Source organism: Schistocerca serialis, chromosome 3 (genome assembly GCF_023864345.2).
Source record: "Schistocerca serialis cubense isolate TAMUIC-IGC-003099 chromosome 3, iqSchSeri2.2, whole genome shotgun sequence".
Lineage (NCBI taxonomy): Eukaryota > Metazoa > Arthropoda > Insecta > Orthoptera > Acrididae > Schistocerca > Schistocerca serialis.
In genome coordinates, this window is record NC_064640.1 from 318,204,517 (window position 1) to 318,222,831 (window position 18,315).

General features: G+C 42.7%; 1 protein-coding gene across 1 annotated transcript in view; it reads right to left on the reverse strand.

Moving 5' to 3' along the window:
* LOC126470125 (uncharacterized) overlaps positions 1-18,315 on the reverse strand; it is a 130,979-nt gene that overhangs the window by 62,923 nt on the left and 49,741 nt on the right. The gene's annotated exons all lie outside the window — the stretch shown is intronic.

Below are 18,315 nucleotides of genomic sequence, written 5' to 3' on the forward strand. Positions count from 1 at the left end.
TATTTCTTTGCAAATTTATTCAGTAGAAATTAAAATGTATGCGTTATGTAGTCGGAAGCTTAATATAACCGTAAGCAGTAAATGCTGTGCTAAACGCAGTGAGAGTTTGAAAGGAATCCTATTGTACGGGCACGGCGGTTTGAAAATTTCTTGGGAGCGATTTCTGAATAACTGTAACAGTCAACGCTATGTATGAGCGGAAGCATAATGAAAATCCTGGATCCAGTCATCGTTCATGCAAAACTTGTACGCTAATCAGGACCAGCGGAATTCTGAAGCATTACAGTGTGACCCATTTGCCACAACGCGTCGTCAGTGGTTACAGATGATTACTGTCGCAATTTTGTTACGCATTCAAGCAGTAGGATTATACGCGAGGAAGTGACAGCATATTTATAAATAGATTGGTTGGTTGATTTGTGGGAGGGGACCAAACAGTGAAGTCATCGGTCCCATCGGAGGAGGGAAGGATGGGGAAGAAAATCGGCCGTGCCCTGTCCAAGGAACCATATCTGAATTTGCCTGAAACGATTTAGGGAAATCAAGGAAAGCCTAAATCAGAATGGCCGGACGCGGGATTGAACCATCGTCCTCCCGAACGCGAGTGCAGTGTGCTAACCAATGCGTCACCTCGCTCGGTTTTATGAATAAAAGGCTCGGTTCTGCAGAGCTAATCTTACTCCACTATTGCCGTGACTTGATTGTTAGGAGGTCAGCAGAGCGCTCTAAGCGTAGTTATTGTTGTAATACTTAGAATTTGCGCGGAGTTCGAGAGGCAGAAGATAGAGAGAATAAATAACGGTGGAACAATGTTACACTGAAGCCTCACATAAACGCTGTATTACAAGCACACATGAGGAAGCAACAGAAATATCAAATCAGAGTCTCGTGAACGACTCTGCCTGAAACGATCATAAGATATGAAATTATGCTCAAGTTCATCCATTACTTTCAAGTGACAAAAAAATAGTATGTTCAAGTACTAAAAAGCGACACACAAGCTTATACGCAACTGAAGATGATAACAGCAGAAATGGCGTGCCAAAGTCATTTATTTGCATGTACATCGTCATGAGAGGCAGAATTTCCGTATGGACGCAGAACAAACAAACAAGGATATTTACAGTATCAAATATCGGAAAGGGTACGCCTTTTCATCGACGTTAGCAATACTAAGATCGTTGTGTCTTTCAGTTACTCCAGTTTCAGAAGAAATGATTGTGCTGGATACGCCAGATGGAGAGCACGAACCAAAGGTCAGAAGGTCTCCCCACGCGCACCACCTGCGGTGACTAATGCATTACTCTCTTGCGTGAGAGTAGAAGTCTACAGAACAATGAAGGAAAAGTAGCGAAGAAGAACCGAAGACGTGTAAAGAAACCGACTCGGTCAGTAAGTACTCGAGGTAAGGATGATGCCAGCGGATGAACTAAACGTAGCCCATCGTGGCTTCAAAAAGTAGCCCCAGATACTATAAATCTATTAAAGCAATCAGTAAAAACTGCAGTCGAAATCACAAAAAGTCCAGCAACAGTTATAATGTGAGAATACGACTAAATATTTGAAAGTATTATGGACAAGGATTAAGAAAACGTAAATTCCACTCAATCTCGAAGCCACGGGAAACAGAGAACAAGCTCATATTGGACAGTCATGGCGAAAAAATCGTTGTAGCATTGTTTTAAGAGCTATCCCCGCACTAGCCCCAAGTGATGTACAGAAATAACATCAAAATTCAATCAAGCTGGACGGGAGTTTGAATCCTGCTCCTTTCAAAGGAAATGATCCAGTTCTCAAAAGTCAGCCATGAAACAGAACGCAAACGAAAGACACTTTTTGTTTAGAAGAAGACAAAAAATTAGACTTCAGTACAGAATACCACGGCATTTAATACCTTATCCAAGTAGGCCTATGCACACTCCAGAAAATCTGATTTCATTCATGTCATGAAGGTTTGTTTCAGTTCTTGAATGCCTGCTCTGAACGTTCAACGTACTGTATATGTGAGTTATCAAAAGAAGTTATATGTTGAGGGGGCTTGTTATCAGTACGAAAAAATTTATGTGGGAAAGACAACATTTTTGTAATTTATAGTCCAGCTAATGTGCCATATTTTCGAAGTACGAAGACGGTTACCGAGATTTCTATTCTACAGACTTGTTCTGTAGCATCCAAACTCCACAATTAGTGTATGATATCTGAACATGCAACGATAATTTCACTATGTTACTTCAACTGTACGTCTATGGCGAAATGCAGGCGAAACAAACCCGATGTGACTTTGATAGTAATACTGGCTATTGAACGTAAAATGTTGAATATGCTACTCTTTATTGGTGATTTCTAGCGTTTATACTGTACATTGAGACACTTGGAATAAATATTTTGTATTTGCTACTGTCGTAACACATTCGCTATTAATTCTGTCACGGAGACCGTCAGCGGAATTTCATGGCAATGCTCAGCTTGAGCGTCCGATGCCAGCTTAAAAAGGAAAAAACGAAAAAATGAAACATTGGTCGTAGTCATGCAAATTAAATGCAGAAATAATAATTTTTATAGTTACACAATCATTATTTGTTAAACAGAACTTTCCATTGTTCTTGTGAAGATCTGCAATGCAGTTGTTTTAGAAGTACAACAAGATATTCAGTTGTCTTTTACACGCTGCTGTACAGGTAGTATATATGAACGAATGGAGTAATCGTCGTCCTAAAAACTTCACCTTTTCACAACGTTAATGCGGCTTACGTGCTTTTATCAGTTTCATCCTCTTCACATTTGTATCCCCACCATCAGCAACAGAACAGCCGTAACTCTATCGTCTGTAGGTGTTTATTAGAGTCATTTACACATGAACGTTACACGTATTACAGTTACTTTGCGGAGGTACTAGCTAAGTGAAATAACAGTTAAACTGTCGCCAGAAGAAGCATGTCCAGCGGCAACTCATCTCCCAGAGGGCTGTCCTTCACCAGCAGTGAGAAGCGTCTCCTTCACTGTTTCAAAACGCATCATTAGCCACGTCAGAGGCTGCGAAGCTGGCGTCACCGCTGGAAATGCCACGTTCGTTCCATGCTCACGAAGACGGCTCGTACTCGTACCGTCTACATCGCCTGCTGTTACCAAGACAAGGCACATGCTTTATTCTACCGGTGGGAACCAAACCTGTTAACGTGATTCTGAACATACTGCAGTGAATTTGTTACACCGTGAAAGCTGGTGGTAGGTAACCAGAAGCCATCTTGCGGAAATGAACTAGTCTTGCTGTGGGCCTCTCACTGTGCTCTTACTCTCCTAGCTGCTTTTGTTTCCCTCAGGACGCCGGCATATATCCGGACTGAAGACACAATTAACTAGAAATTCAAAGCTACACCGCGATGAACACCCGCACAGATAGCTGCTAATTCTAAAACAGTAGATCCAAACAGTTCGTTCACTTAAACACTTTCCGATAAGTAAATGTGGTGAGCAATTTTTACATGCGTTAAGTCACAAACAGGTTTCAGCAACACAGCTGTGTATCTGGCAACACAGCCACTACCGTTACACTGGGATCTAGTCTAGAAGCAGATGTCTGAATAACATTCTATACGAGTGTATCCTTACTTGGAAGTAGCTGATGAGCATTGCCCGCGACACTTACCAGCAACATTCTTCATACATGTGGGATATTATGCTAATAACGTCTAATATCACGATGTTTCCCTTGTTGACACTTCACCCTAGTGCATTCATTATCTACGAAATACATGTGTATTCGTAGTTGCGAATACGAACAAGAGAATGATGACAATGACAATTTGTGCCGCACCGGGACTCGAACCCGGATTTCCCGCTTTAGGCAAGCGGTTTCCTAAAACGCTTTGGCTATCCGTGCACAATCCACAGTTAGAACCAGACTTCCATATGTTGTCGTTCTTGCGTCACAACCTGTACTCGTACACACATTACGTACTTCCCTCACAAGGGAGGACATTTTAATTGGAAGTCAATGCCTGGTATCGGCGAATAAATACGATACTGCACTGCAATATCGTAATTACCTACGAAAGCTCATACCTACTACGCCAGATTCCACTAAGCCCGATTGTTGCTCCCAGCGTACCCTGACATTCCATTTCCAAATACAGTTTCTTAAAAGACCCATCTAAGGTTACACGTAATAGATAACATTAGGTAAATTCAATCCACATTAATGATTAACTCCTATTGCTAACTGCCTGAATTATTGTAGCATAATTTTCCTAAGCAGCCCGCCGTAATTTTTTGTATCTGATGTCTGGTAGACAGATATAACTATCGGATGTGCATGCTGGGACAGTCATTTGAAATGTATGGGAATTCACAGGTATTCCAGAGTATTTCCGTGCCACGACAAAGCGGCTGCGCCGAACGGACGATGCTGGCCCGTGAGTTGTCTATCGACTGACTACTCCTTCGCGTGAGGATAATGACAATAGGAAAGTGCGATAGAGATATGTCCTCGGCTATGACCCCTCAAACGCAGAGATGATTTTCGCAAACATGATTGGTTCATTGGAACTAACTGAGAACCAAGAGTCGCCTGACGTCGTCAGGGGTACGTCTAGGCAATTGGGACCTTTCCATATTTTCCATACAGATATTTCGGACCTGCTTTTGTGCGTTTTGCTATGTGGGAGTCAGGTGTTTTCTGGGCTATTTTCGCAGGCGGCGTGTAGACTGCAGACGTGATTAGTGACAGACTGATTGGTCGCCAAGAGACCATAGACTCTTTTTTGGTCTACGGGCTGTTCAGCTTCTAGGTACAGCCTGGGACGAACCAACTTCTTCTGAAAATTGAAAGACGGCCGAGGTGGCCGAGCGGTTCGGGTCGCTTCAGTTCGGAACCGCGCGACTGCTACGATCGCAGGTTAGAGTCCTGCCTTGGGCATGGATGTGTGTGATGTCCTTAGGTTAGTTAGGCTGAAGTAGTTCTAAGTTCTAGGGGACTGATGACCTCAGATGTTATGTCCCATAGTTCTCAGAGCCATTTGAACCATTTTTGAAAATTGAAAACATCACTCACTCCTGTGTCCGCGTGTAGCAAATTAATAAATAAAATAAGTACTTACTTAGATTTATGAAGCTCGGCAAAATGGTAAATAACAATATGTCACATATCTTTACTTTGTCGAGGATATTTCAGTGTTCTACATTTCCTCAGTTTTTTAGTTAATATCATTCTCTTATACTTAAAATTTCGTGGACCTAGATAATTTCCATATTTCTTCGCATGACTGTTTTATTCCATTTATCACGGGGGGGCGGGGGGGGGGGGGCATTTCAAGATGATGATGCATTAAACTGCACGTTCTGGACCCGTTCTCTTCTTGGTGAATTTTGTTGAACACAAGAGAATCCAAACACCGAGTGATGTTTTTCGAACTGAAAGCCCAGATCCGCTTGAAGATACGAGTATTTACGCCTTGCTTCATCATTTTGAACTCTCTTATCTCTAACATATGATTCAAACGTTTAGAAATTATCTTGAGCGTCTCTCAGTTGCTAATTATAATAATTTATTCTGTAGTATCAGTATTATAACGTCAACGATTTGTTCTAAAGTGAATGCTTAGGGACGATTTTACTACCTGGAGAGATATAATATATATGTATTTCTGTTATGTTTTAAGATATTCATATAACAGACCACACTTTAATCAACAAATTAATAAATAAAATAAGTACTTACTTAGATTTATGAAGCTCGGCAAAATGGTAAATAACAATATGTCACATATCTTAAAATTCTATGGCTATATTAATAAGAAACCCAAAGTTGAAAGACAGGGGTGCATCTCCACTGACTGAATAATGTCTTTCATAGAATTGGCCTGAAACTTCTTAAAAGTCACAGAACTGAGGAGACGCATAGCACGCAATAACTTAGTGTCCTGTAGCACTGACACGACGTAACAAGATACGCTTTTTATACTTCGAAGACATCAGCTTAACACAATTACGCAACTTCATACAACATACGATTTTTCTGTGACCGGCAATCACGTAAGCACGGAACTGGAAAACATAACAAACTCATTTGTGACCGCCGCAAGAGTGGCTAAAAAGAAAACTGTTAAAGTCGCTACAAACCTGGAATAACATATTAAATGTACCACATTTGGTTCAGGTGAAGACGAAACAACCAACAAACATTTAATTTTTAAGAGGGCAACGAAATTATAGGTCATGAGAAGAAAAAGCACAGTAGTTGATCAAAGACACGTTGAGGGCACATTCAATGGTTTCTTCGGGTTCTATAAAACATCTGAATTACAAATATCGGGGTTTCTCTGCGACATCTGCTTCTGAATTATGAAGCCTTCCGTATTTTCAAAACAGGTAACTATAAATACATATATAATGTAATTGAAGCAAGTACTAACTTACCTTATTGAACTGCAGTATAACCAAAGGATCCCTGTCTCGAATAAAACTTCAGGAAGAAGTAGAACGAATATATGCATTTTATGCAGAGAAATGAAACACCCTGTTTTTCCTACACTCGTTGCACAACTTTGAATATTCTTCAGCTCAGCGGAAATTCTTGATTCCATTATAATATCTCCCCAGGATGAAACCTTCAGCAGTTTCTTTGAATAAGGGAAAGATATGCGAATATATGGTTTTTGTAATCTCATCAGGGAAATGTTCCACAGCTATCATTGCAAAGCCCACCTCAAGCTATCATGTTTGAATGGAGTTGATTAAACGTCTTTTCAATAGAACTTCAGTGTGCACTAATCTACTAAGGCAGACATTGTACTGTGTCATGATATGAAAACTTACAGTGTAAAAGAAGATCATTACCTTAGGTGGATTCTATTCCGTTTCTTATGTATATCCTTCTCATTTAATGTCTCACAGCTTAAGATAAACACGTTGGCGTACATTCATGTGTGCTTTACGTATCTACACATGTGGCCAACGAACATTTGCGCTAGGTCAAATCGGTAAACAGACTGAGGGAAAAGATAAAGATAGGAAGACCAACGTTTCACTTTCCATCCTCATACATTTAGAAAAATTAACAAAAATACAAACACCCCGTTTAGCATAGACGAAGACGCAGTCCTTCTGCAATCGGTTCTTTATATTCTTCGAGAACCGTGGTTGCGCTAGCCAATTCTTTCCGTGTTTGTTGTGATGGTCGGCATCCAAGGTCCAGAGGAGTGACAGTCCTGGGTTTCTCCTTTCTCTGACCAGACATGAGCCGCCTCCTTTTCCTCTCTCAGCACTTCCGCGCTGACGACACACAGGTTCGTAATGTATGGCTGGGCACATTACGATTGTGTCTTGTCCCTAAAGATGCCGGTAAGGTGAATCTGCAGTCGCGATGAGCCTTTCTGGCTTAGTGGTTGCGTTGTGTATCGGACGGGACCGAATCTTGGGGTGAAGCATCGATGATGATGCACTAAGTTTGCTACTCACGTAGGACAACGCTAATGGCAGCGGCGATAACAGATGCAGCAACTTAAGCCGTAGCGCTCACTGCTACTTGTCGGCCCTTTGAGGACGGAGTTGTTTTTGTTGCGTGGGTAGCTGTGCGACCTCGTCATAAACGGTGTACTTCTAACGGCCTCGGGCAGCAACCGCCATTGCTGATGTCCATTCTGGTCGGCATCCAGACATCCGGCCACAAACGGAAGCTATAGCGGATCGGTTGAACCAGTACACCGACCTGCGTTGTTAAGCAGAGCAAGTGTAGGAGTATACAAGACTGGTGTCGGTTGACGAGTCTCCTATTTATTGCTCTAAAAAGTGGAGTGTGGAAAAGCAGACTTGGAAAATGCTTAGTACCGTTAGGGTGATTCCATGATGATGCTACAGACTTTCAGGGATGATGGAGAAGGGTAAATGTAGCAATTTGAGGTAAGGGACGCTGGTCCGGAAGTGACCGAATCAGTAGGTATAAACGAAAATGTACTCAAGTTCTGCTTTAGCCTCGCACATCGCTGTAACTAAGGGCCGAAACTTCCGAACTTTGATCATGAAGCACAGAATTCCAGCTGAATTATCTATAATACTCTTAGATAGTTTCCCCTCTTGATGGCCTAGTAACGGCTCATGCAACTTGATGTCAGAGAGACAAAAAATCCTAAGTCTACGGTACAATGATAATGAGTTCTAGTTACCTGCACAAGTTGCACAAGCTGCTACATTTACAACAGTTGTTCAAAATGGCGTCCCCTAGTGCCCATGCAGGCATGGCACCGTCGCACAAAATTCTGTCGTAGCCGTTATAACATCCCCAGTGTCGTTTGGACTGTATCGCAGAAATAAGAATTCTTGCCAGAAGATCCTCTTCGGTCTTGACAGACATCTCGCGCACATAATTTTTACGTGTCCTCAGAAAAGAAATCAAAAGGGGTGAGATCAGGTAAAGCACTGACTCCGAAACGGGACCTTCTCTACCTATCCACTTTTCGGGGAATGTCTGGTCCAGATGTTCACGTAGACGAATGAAAATTTGGATATGTTTCCAAGAACGTCGGTAGTATGTCTCTGATAAACACCGTGTACGGTGACGCATTCAAACATGGAGGAAGAAGAAACGGGCCTAGTACGTAACCAATGACTGTGCCTGCCTGCATGTTGACTGATAATCTGTGTTGATAGCCCTCCACAATTGTAGCTTGGTGATTCTCATCGGTCCAAAAATGAATATTGCGACCATTTAGCATTCCTTCTCTGATGAAACAGGCTTCATCCGTGAAAAGTATATACACAGGAAAGTAATAATCGGCTACAAAAATGTTCAAATGTGTGTGAAATCTTATGGGACTTAACTACTAAGGTCATCAGTCCCTAAGCTTACACACTACTTAACCTAAATTATCCTAAGGACAAACACACATACCCATGCCCGAGGGAGGACTCAAACCTCCGCCGGGATCAGCCGCACAGTCCATGACTGCAGCGCCTGAGACCGCTCGGCTAATCCCGCGCGGCAATCGACTACAAGGCGCTGCATGAACCAATAGCTGAACACGAGACGATGTCCGAAGTACGTAATTTCTGTAGATGGTAGGGGTCTAGCTGCATCTCCAGTAATACTTCGCACACATTACTCTGTATAACATTCATTTCACGAGATACCGATCGAGCGATGATTGCAGCGCCTCATCCACTCGAGCAAGCACTGCATCTTCTGAGTCGGGCGTCTGCATATTTCGTCGTCCTCCTCGGTCTTTACACTGTGGTACCAATTTCCCCGTTTCACTTAATCGTTGGAACGGGCTTAGAAACGAGGTGTTAGCCGGATGTCTTCAACGCGGATATTTTGTCCTTTACATCCTTCCCGCTTCTCTGTTCCTTCTATTTGCCTGTCCATACACGAAAATCATGTCTGCAAGTTCAGTCACCTGCCTGTCCTACCATCTTAGCAGCAATAGTACCGGTACTTGTATTCCACTGTCAGAGCTATCGGAACGATTTTCGTCTATATCTTTCGACTTGGACGTTTCCGGACAACGATCTCTCAAGTGAAACTGATACATTTAACCTTCTTCATCACCCCTGGAAGTTTATAACGTCATCAAGGACTCACCCCGTACATAGTGGCTAAAGTGATTTATAGATAGTTTTCTGTTATAATAGGACATGATGACTTTATGAAAGCTAAAATTTTAGTAAAAGCTTTGGCGCTAGAGGACTGCAAACTGATTACACGCTGTTATTTGGTCAGGGTGTCCACCACCGCTACCTATATTTTCTTCAAAAACGGGCTTTAAAATCCAGATACACATAACCTTATGGCCAAAGTAGGGTCTATGGGAGTGCGAGCTATGCTCCGTGTATTTAAGACATACATATCCCATGTGTTCAACTTCCGCATTAAACATGATGATTGGAAAGGTCCTTCATAGACGTCGTCAACTGGCGAATTCTCTGTAGGAGGTTAAGAATCCTGGCCCGACAAATCGCAGGGTACACCACGCATTGTTCGTCTCTTTCTATAGGTAATATTATTCTTTTGACCACTATTGGTCTATGCAGTAGCGAGAAGTAGTTGCGGACGTGGTACAATGCGCCACCTGTTTCAGATAATCGCTGTGAAGGATAGCGGAAGTTATGCCTTGAGACGATATAGGAAAATTGGCAAAGATTTCTTTCTAAAGACACACCACTTGCTTTACTTCCTACACGTTACATTTTGGGTATAGGTCCCATTGGTAGACAAGACAACACAGCTGGGCTCAGTTAAAGCAAACAGCCTCCTTTCACAATCGGTTGAGAGAGTAAATAATATCTGCAATCTGTGGTATAAATCTGGCGTATTAATTAACATTGCAAATATAATCTAATAGTAGTATTAGATTTCTTGATTACCGTGTTTTCGTAGCTTGATGATGTTTTCACAAGTAAAATGAGCTAACGACTTGAGCTTGAAAATACTTTCATTTATGTAGGATACATTTGTGAACTGCGTCTTTCAGTTTCACGAATAGGGTCGTAGATTAGTCGAAAAACACCATCACAGCAATATCGCTTACTGTTTAGTGAAGGTCAGAACTGATTGAGACAATCGTGCAAAATAACGTGGAAAATCTGCATTACGGAAGATAATTACTAGTGACACAAACCGAGCGGTACATTTTTATCATGATGTGAGATGCTACCTCGAGTTAAAAATTGGCCACCATTTCCATATGAAAGCACTTCTGAGACAATTTTTGTAAAAATTGTTCAAATGGTTCTAAGCACTATGGGACTTAACATCTGAGGTCATCAGTCCCCTAGAACTTAGAACTACTTAAACCTAACTAACCTAAGGACATCACACACATCCATGCCCGAAGCAGGATTCGAGCCTGCGACCGTAGCAGCAACGCGGTTCCGAACTGAAGCGCCTAGAATCGCTTGGCCATAGCGGCCGGCTCAATTTTTGTAATATAGATCTCATTAGTAGGCAAGAAAACACATTTGCCTTTTCTTACCGACTAACAGGTATACGTTTGCTGCTATTTAGTTTACTCAGTAATTCCTAACGATGATAAGTGGGATAAATCAGTGATTGACTGTGGGCTAGCAGCCGTCAGGTAAACGGGGAGTCCCAGCTTGTTTGCGAATGGCAACTAGCCACGTCACCCATTTACTGATCTTGTGAATCGCGATGCTAGTAATCTGTGGATTTTGGTATGACAGGAAGAAAAATTTATGGATGGCGATATGTTTAAGAATGATGTAATTTCTTTAATTCGCGGCGCAACTTAACACTGGAAAGCACAAAGTTATAAATTCACGACAGAGGTATTCTATTCGAACATATGTAACGGAATTGCGATTTACGCTATCCCTAAATGTGAAGCCAAACGCGACGAAGCAGTCTGGACGGAATACGTTATCGGCTGTAAGGTGATTTACTTCCAAATATAAAATAGGGTGAATGACTGGTTTGATAAGCTGTTTCAGTTGTCATTAGAATGAGCACAAGTTTGGATTGTAGAAGATTTGGGAAGGAACTCGAAAGTGTCCTTTTTTAAGAAACGGAATACTCGTAGCGGGTGAGGTGACATAGCCGTTAAGACACTGTATTCCCACGGGTGAGCCCGGCGGTTAAAATCCCCTCATGACAATTCAGATTCCGGTTTCCCTTGGTTTTCCTAAGTCGATTAAGGCAAATGCCGGGATTGTTCCTTCTAAAAGGACACGACCGATGTTGTGCCCCATCCTTCCCCGATCATAGCTGGTGTTTCGTCCCTAATGGCTTCGTCGTCGACGAGACGTTACGTCTTAATCCTCCTCGAACAAATACTGGTGAAATACTGACGACACTTTATTTCACTTCCACAATTATCAACGAATACTACCGAGCCATTCAACCACAAACTAAGGTATCTTAGTGGCTTCAGATATGGAGATGCTTACGCGCAGAATTTTCGCCTGAATTTCACTATGTAATAAAAAGTAACACGACACCCGTATGTAATGCGGAATCGGCTGCTAGATTTCATAAGAGGCGGACCCACCAGCATAAAAAGAGGCGGGGGTAACTATACTGTGCCGGCCGAAGTGGCTGAGAGGTTCTAGGCGCTACAGTCAGGAACCGCGCGATCGCTGCGGTCGCAGGTTCGAATCCTGCCTCGGGCATGGATGTGTGTGATGTCCTTAGGTTAGTAGGGTTTAAGTAGTTCTAAGTTCTAGGGGACTGATGACCTCAGAAGTTAAGTCCCATAGTGCTCAGAGCCATTTGAACCATAACTACACTGTCAGTAGAGAAGCAGTAACAGAAGAATCAGTCAGTCGGGAGAACTCAGTAACTTCGAAAGTGGACTAGTCGTTAGAGGTCACCTGAGATATTTCAACCATTCTAAAGCTGCCTAACTCGACTGTTGGTGATGTGAGTCTGAAGTAAGGCGAAGAAATAACCACATGTAAGCCAAGTCCAAGGAAACCACATGTACTGAGGACAGGGACGTCCAGCATCGTGGAGCGTGGTTGTAAGAAACCGCATGAAAGCAGAGGAACGAATCACTTGTACCAACAGTCCTACTAGTACAATGACTGTGCGTAGGTAGTTAAAGGAATGTGGGACAATAGTAGAGAAGTTCCTCATAAGCCACACATTTGTGTAGTCACTCCTAAGCGACGCACGAGGTGGTGTAAAGAGCGGCGCCTCTGGTCAGTGGATAACTAGAAGCGAGTGATTCGAAATGATGAATCACGCTATACCCTGTGGCAATCCGATGGAAGGGTCTGCGTTTGCCAAATGCCTGGAGACGTTACCTACCGTCATGTGTAGCGCTAACAATGAAGTACAGAGGAGGTGGTGTTACGATACAAGGGTGGTTTACGTGGTTAGGGTGTGGTTCCGTTGTTGAGCTTAAGAAACCGCTAAATACGGGAGAGTTGTAACACATTTTACGGCACTGTGTACTGCGTACAGTAGAGGAACAGTTCGGAGACGATAATTGTTTCTATCAGCGTGACAATGCTCCCTGTCATAAGGCAACAGGTGAAGCAATCATTTGTGGGCAATAACGTTCCTGACATGGACTCCCACGCCCAAAGTCCTGACCTGAACCCAATGGAACAACTTTGGGAAGAGTTAGAACGTTGATTTCTCTCTTGGCCCCAGAGTCCAAAAGATTGTCCACAGCGGAGTTCAAGCTGTCATAAAGGTCACCTCGTACTAATGTCCACTAATGTGTGTGCGGGAACTTTTGATCAGATAGTGTAATTCGGATGCTGTCATAATCTGATATACGAGGGTGAGTCAAATTAAAACCTTAAATATTTTTTTAAGTATTATTTATTGTGTAGAAGTGGTACAAAGCTGTATCACTTTTCAACATAATCTCCCCCACGCTCAATGCAAGTCCTCCAGCGCTTACAAAGTGCATAAATTCCTTCAGAAAAAAGTTCTTTTGGTAGTCCGCGCAACCACTCATGCACCGCGTGGCGTACCTCTTCATCAGAACGGACCTTCTTTTCTCCCATTGCGTCTCTGTGTGGTCCAAACATATGGAAATCACTTGGGGCACGGTCTGGTGAGTATGGTGGATGAGGAAGACACTCAAAATGCAGGTCTGTTGATTGTTGCAACTGTTGTAAAGGCAGTGTGGGGCCTTGCATTGTCATGTTGCAAAAGGACATCTGCTGACAGCAATCTATGTCGCTTTGATTTGATTGCAGGCCGCACATGATTTTTTAGGAGACCTATGTATGATTCACTGATGACAGTGGTCCCTCTAGGCATGTAACGCTCCAAAATAACGCCTTTTTCGTCCCAAAAGAGAGTTAGCATAACCTTCCCTGCTGATGGTTCTGTTCGAAACTTCTTTGGTTTTGCTGATGAGGAATGGCGCCATTCCTTGCTCCCTCTCTTCGTTTCCGGTTGGTGAAAGTGAAGCGCCGAAGAAGTTCTTCACAAGCATCAACACGTCGTTCTCTTATTTCAGGAGTCAGCTGCCGCGGCACCCATCTTGTAGACACTTTGTGAAACTGGAGCACATCATGCACAATGTGGTGTGGGGATCCATGACTAATCTTTAAACATGCTGCAAAGACATTCAGTGTCACTCGGTGGTTTTCCTTCGCTATGGCTTCAACTGCTGCAATGTTCTGTGGAGTCACAACTCGTTGTGCCTGACGTGGACGAGGAGCATATTCCACTGAAGTCACACCATTTGCGAACTTCCTACTCCATTCGTAGACTTGCTCCAGACATGCATCACCGTACTGAACTTTCATTCGTCGATGAATTTCAATAGGTTTCACACCTTCACTACGCAAAAACCGAATAACAGAACGCTGTACTTCCCTGGTGCAAGTCGCAAATGGGGCGGCCATCTTCATACTGATACTGCGACGATATGTGTGGATCTGCACTATGCTGTCACCTACAGGCCATGCTGCACACTGGCTGTAACACGCTCACGAACTTACAGGATAGCAGGGCGAAATTTCGATTTGTTATTACAAATTTAAGGTTTTCATTTAACTCGCCCTCGTATAATACAAATAACTGACAGTGTATGATTACTCGCGTAAAATAAAACTGTGATTGACTCTTCCCTGTGTCGGCACGCTAACATAATTCTCCCCAATATCGTTAATGAAACGTGATTTCAAGCTCTATGATTCCCCCAGTTCGTCGCTCATCCTATTTAACGTATCGTTAGTAGCAACACAAGGCACTAGTTAAGTCTGAGGCTGGATAGGAGCAGTTATTAGTCGTCGTTCGGCAGGCGTACAGAACATCGCTGAATCTTGATTAATGGTGGTTGGAGAATGTTTTTTAATCTCTCTCGAAACTTCCAGTTTCAGATGCATCGCACTAAGAATCTTACAACAAAGCCAGCTCGTATGTTTTGTTAAGAGAAAAAATCGTGTGAATTAGGAAACAATAGTTTCTCTGTTTCCTATACTGAAACGCGACAGAGCATTCAGCAGCGCCGGCGCACAATGGTGTAATTATGGGAAGATTTATGTGTAAGATACTGTCTGCTTAAAAAGTGTAGGAGAAGGCCTGGAGTGCTGGACGCCTTTGGCGCGCCCGCGGCGCGCTGACTGGACAACGGCTGCGAGGCGGAAGCGACGGTCGCTAAACCTAAACCTACGGCTCACGTCCCGTCCCACCGCGCCGGCTTAATAAGGCGGTGACGGGCCCGCCCAGCCGTGCGCCGTGGCGTCACACACCGGCTGCACCGCTGCAACTAACCGGTCGCAAGGACACCGCTCCCCACACAACGAGTTTCGTAGCGAACGGTCACGTTCTTTGCAAAACTTTGTCGAGTTACTGCATTTATTGTCCAACATACGGAATACGATGATCTCTTCTAAGGAGACAATTTCCTGTACAGTTTATATAAGTGAGGACATTCGAATTAACTAGAAAATCAAAGAGAAAAAAGGGCACGTGTACAAGGTATGAAGCTTCAGGATTAACGTCGTGCCGACGACGAAGTCATCAGAGACGGAGCACAACTTCGGATTGGGGAAGGAAATTGTTCGTGCCCTTTCAAAAGAACCATCACCGCATACGCCTTAAGTGATTTAGAGAAATCGCGGAAATTCTAATTCTGGATGGCCGAGTAGGGATCTGAATCACTGTCTTACCGGGTCACCACCTCACTCGGAATAAATCAAATGCACAGCGCATCTCATAAATATGCTGAAACATTCAGGTCCAGTCTAAAATCTACAACAAGCAAATGACATCTTATGAAAATTTAACAAGGTACCTGTAATTTTCCCGTTAAGTGTCAGTGGAGACTGCTATTTTTACAACGGACAAATGTTTTAGTACGCGACCGATTAAAAAGATATAGCTTTTGTTATGCACGGTGTCACTCCTAAGAATCGTCAGGGGCAGTTTCTCTGGTGTTTCGACTGATATTTTCAATTTCGTTTTTACAACGTGTAGCTCCAGTCAGCCCATAAAAATACTGAGCACTCCGTCTTTCATCTGACGCCCAGCATAGATGGAAAGCATCGGTTTGTTTGCCATTTCAAACAAAATGATTTTTAAAGTGTAATCTTACGTGCCCATTCGGAAGAGCCGTCCCAGTTTAGTTTAGTGCGATATTAGTTTTATCGGTGTGTATCAACAGAGATAGTAAAACACGAAGAATAACCAGTAGGTCCGGCCGTGGTGGCCGAGCGGTTCTAGGCGCTTCAGTCCGGAACCGAGCTGCTGCTACCGTCACAGGTTCGCATCCTGCCTCGGGCATGGATGTGTGTGATGTCCTTAGGTTAGTTAGGTTTAAGTAGTTCTAAGTTCTAGGGGACTGATGACCTCAGATGTTAAGTCCCATAGTGCTCAGAGCCATTTGAACCAATAACCAGTAGCCCATCAGCGAAAGCACCACTTCGGCCCACGCTGACAGCTACTGCCATGCAGAAGTGCTGCTCAATCGCTGATGGACTGCTGATTATTCTTCGTGTTTTACTGTTCATGTTAATACATATCCATAAAACGAAACCGCACTAGTGTAATTTGGTGCCGCTCTATCAAATGGGTATGTAAAATTCCGATTAAATATCATTTCGTTTGTAATAGGAAACAAACCGACGCTTTTCGTCGACTCTGAGTGTCGTATGAAAGATGTGATGAGCTGGATTTGTTTGGGCTGCCTCCAGCTACACGTTCAAGAAACGAAATTGCAAATATCTGCCGAAACACCATACACAATTCCCCTGACGACCCATAGGTGAGACACCCGGTATACAAACAGAACAATTTGCTGCTTCTATCACGATTAACAGCAATCTAGCAAGTTGTGTTGCTTATAAAATCCTTAATACTTTTGTAGACCTCACCCTGTTACGTATAAAATGAATACATTTGAGTTAATAACACGCAGATGGAAGTGTTATAAATTCCAGTCTTCAGCTTTAACAAACACGGCATTGCACCACGGTAAGACCTTTCTCAAAGAGCTGGTGAAGTGCTTAAAGCACGGGGCTCGTATTCAGTATGGGGCGTCGGGAAGGTAGGCAGGGTTGGGGGACAGGGTTCAAAGTCCCATCTAGTCATTTTGTGGTTTTCTTAAACCCCTTAGACGAATCCTGCGATGGCACCTTTGATAAGGTCACGGCCGATTTCTGTCGCATCCTCCCACAATCTAAGTGTGTGCTCCACCTCTAATGACCTTGCCGTCGACGGGATGTTAAATCATGATATTTCTTCCTTCCTTCTTCTTATCCAGCTATCGACCGACATCTGCCCAGAAACACATGTACATTTCGTTTAGAGCTGTGAAGGGCGGAACACGAGGTAGGATGTACAGTATGAGCTATTTTAGCATAAAGATCAGTCCAACTGCTGAGAAACTAAATACACAATACCTGTACGTCAATACTGATTATTATGACACTCACTATTAATTTTCTGAATGTCGACACTATATCTCGAAATCTTAACTATTTAAAGTTTTGAGAGTATAGCTGGAATCCTAAGGGTGGGAGTTCTTTGCCTAACACAGGATAAGTATTCCAAATTACTCAACGATTTTCACAATCGCCATTTGTCTTTCATGCTCATGTTAGGAAACAAGTTGAGCACTTCATTGGTATGGAATTATTATTTATTTATAAATGCCAGTTAGCATTCAGCTTGCACATAATATAAAGAGTGCAGAAAAGTTTCATCCTTGCCATTTCTTTATTGATTTATCCAGTGACAGCCTTAAAATCTATCCTTGATTAAAGGCTCCACTAATAACTATTATAAGACAGACATGAGTCTTACCGAAGTTAATTTGCAAGTTGAACTATTACTTTTTTGTTTAAAATCATGTTTTGAATCTATTGTAGTGAATTTTTGTTAAATATTGACGGTTTTACCGTAGGAAATGGACGACGTTGGAAAATGAACACTAGCTTTGGTCAACGTCGTATTTATTTCAATTGTCTGAGGTGTAAAAAAAATATGCTTTTTAACGACGAAAAATGTCTTCATGTAGGATGATTGAAAACCAAATCAAAAGTCTGTTAATGCAGAATGAAGGTCTGTCGGCTTAGGTCCGTATTACATTGACAAAGTTCTTTGAAAAATCTTTTGCAAAAACTAGGACCACGCTCCAACTTTTATAAAAGATATGATAAAAGTACCCCAGTATACTGTCAAAGATTCTATAAAACGTATTTTACAAATGATATTTCACAAAGCTCTCTTACAGTGTCATACGTGCCTTAGTCTAATGCACGCCTTACACGGCTGTTGATTTCTTAGATTGCCACACGAAGGAAAAAGTGTACTGCTGTTGTGGAACAGTGGGATTTATATCTTATTTAAATCGATCGCAGTCGAGTATGGCACTGTTTTAGAATGCACAAAAGTAA